Source organism: Metopolophium dirhodum, chromosome 1, assembly GCF_019925205.1.
Source record: "Metopolophium dirhodum isolate CAU chromosome 1, ASM1992520v1, whole genome shotgun sequence".
NCBI classification, from domain to species: Eukaryota; Metazoa; Arthropoda; class Insecta; order Hemiptera; family Aphididae; genus Metopolophium; species Metopolophium dirhodum.
Genome location: NC_083560.1, coordinates 156,443,024 through 156,445,523, shown reverse-complemented (window position 1 = coordinate 156,445,523; position 2,500 = coordinate 156,443,024).

The window sequence follows — 2,500 nt, the reverse complement described above, 5'->3', positions numbered from 1 at the left end:
CCGAACGCGGAAAAATTTTTCTTCGACGGGCGAGGCGCGGAGTCGCCCTTGGTGCGCGGCGGCGTCCCCGTGACCGGATCCGTGGACACTGTGCCCTTCATCGATTGCCGATTTTTGTCTGGTCGGCGTTCGACGGGTGCGAGGTGGACTAACGTAAAATATTAATACGGCAAGTGGATGTGGTTTACCGGTATTATTCGGTGCGGGCATTCGGCGAGCACGTCCCGCGGACTCGGAGTGCCGTACGCGGAAATATTTTTCATCGACGGGCGAGGCGCGGAGTCGCCCTTGGTGCGCGGCGGCGTCCCCGTGACCGGATCCGTGGACACTGTGCCCTTCATCGATTGCCGATTTTTGTCTGGTCGGCGTTCGACGGGTGCGAGGTGGACTAACGTAAAGAATTATTACGTCCCGCGGACTCGGAGTGCCGTACGCGGAAATATTTTTCATCGACGGGCGAGGCGCGGAGTCGCCCTTGGTGCGCGGCGGCGTCCCCGTGACCGGATCCGAACCACCGCGTGTGAAAATTCGATTTTTTTTTTTTCACTCGACGTTCGCGGTTATTCGGCGGTCCCGGGGTGGTGCACATGACGGCAGCCCCGGCGATGTCCGTCGACACGATTTCGAATTCAACTTTTCGAACGTAGTTTTTCCGTGTGCAATAACTCGTTAACCGTTGGTTCGATCTCGACGTACCCGAGACGTGTTCACGTCGTACGTTCCGAGTACTATAGGACACCGGTGTCCGCGACATTTAAATCGGTAATCCTTTATCCGCGGCCGTACCGCTACGCACGGAGATAGACCGATATTTGATTTTCGCTTAACCGCTACGCACTGTGATTGACTGTATTCCGACGGCGGGGTCTCGGTCAACCGTTTTCACGGTTTGCCGGTGACATCGACCGTACCGTTCATCACGGGCAGACCGCAGAGTCGTTGTCCAGGGATATCCCCCTTTGCCGAAAACCTTTACCGCGTAGAATTTCTGCGCTGACCGCGACGTTACAGGGGTGATTACCGTCGCCGAGCTGCGCGCCCGCCGTACCGTCCCGTCGCACGGACCACCGTGTGTGAAAATTCGATTTTTTTTTTTTCACTCGACGTCCTCGGTTATTCGTCGGTGCCGGGGTGGTGCACATGACGGCAGCCCCGGCGATGTCCGTCGACACGATTTCGAATTCAACTTTTCGAACGTAGTTTTTCCGTGTGCAATAACTCGTTAACCGTTGGTTCGATCTCGACGTACCCGAGACGTGTTCACGTCGTACGTTCCGAGTACTATAGGACACCGGTGTCCGCGACAATTAAATCGGTAATCCTTTATCCGCGGCCGTACCGCTACGCACGGATTTTGTGATTTTCGCCTAACCGCTACGCACGGTGATTGACGGATTTTCGATTCTCGCCTAACCGCTACGCACGGTGATGGCGAAGTTCCTTCGACCCGGGTGTACCACTACGCGTGAACACCCCCGTCGCACATTGTGAAACTCGAGATTTTGTAAATTTGTGAGCGACTCGGTCGTCGGCGTTCCGCCGGCGTCCGATCGCCAATCACGTACGACAGCAAAGCCACGGGCGACGCCGAAGCCGACGCGTCCATCGCCGCGCACCGGTCTGCCCCAGTCTTCGGAATGGTCAGCAATCCGGTGCCCTTCGATGGTATCCGTCCAAGTTTCGGCGACCGACCCATCTCGCACGCCGAGTGGCAAAACTCAACCGGCGTCGCAGGCCCGCCTTCCGGTGGGCCTCCGACGCGCAAATCGTTTTTTTCAAAAATCGATGACGACTCCCGTTACCGTTCCGCAAGTTACGAGCTCTCGACGCCAAAACATTCCCGCCGCGGCCGGCCATCGTCGCCGTGCCCGGCGGTCGCCGGGGCGAAGCCCCGGGACGACGGACTTCGCGTCGCGTCCCGGCTTCCCCCACGATCTCGGCTGGGGGCCGTTATAAACCTGGCGAGAGGCGCTAGCGCGGTAATTCTCCGTCCGCTGAAAACGGACGGCGTACGCGCTAACCCCGACTCTCGTCAACGCACGGGTCACGTCGCGTCGGGCGAGCGCTCGCTCTCCGCGTGTGTTCGGTCTTCCGCACGCGACCGCCGCCGCAGTCGCCCCGCGTTCTGCGGGTGCTCAGTGCGGCGCTCGCGTCGACCGAAGCGCGCGGTTTACGGGCGCCCGTCCGCGCACGTATCCCACTCGAACCGCGGTCGGTCGTGCGCCGTGACCGTATACCGGTCACGGTCGTTTCGACCTTCCTCGGCGTCGGCTTGCCCACGGGCGGACCGGCGCTCGGACGCACGCGTCCCGAGACGAGTGTCCGCGTCGTCGTCGCCCCTTGGTCGGCGTCGCCGCGGGGATCCGTCACGGGACGCAGTTGTTGTAAAACCGAGATCCCTGGTTGATCCTGCCAGTAGTCATATGCTTGTCTCAAAGATTAAGCCATGCATGTCTCAGTGCAAGCCGCATTAAGGTGAAACCGCGAAAGGCTCATTAAA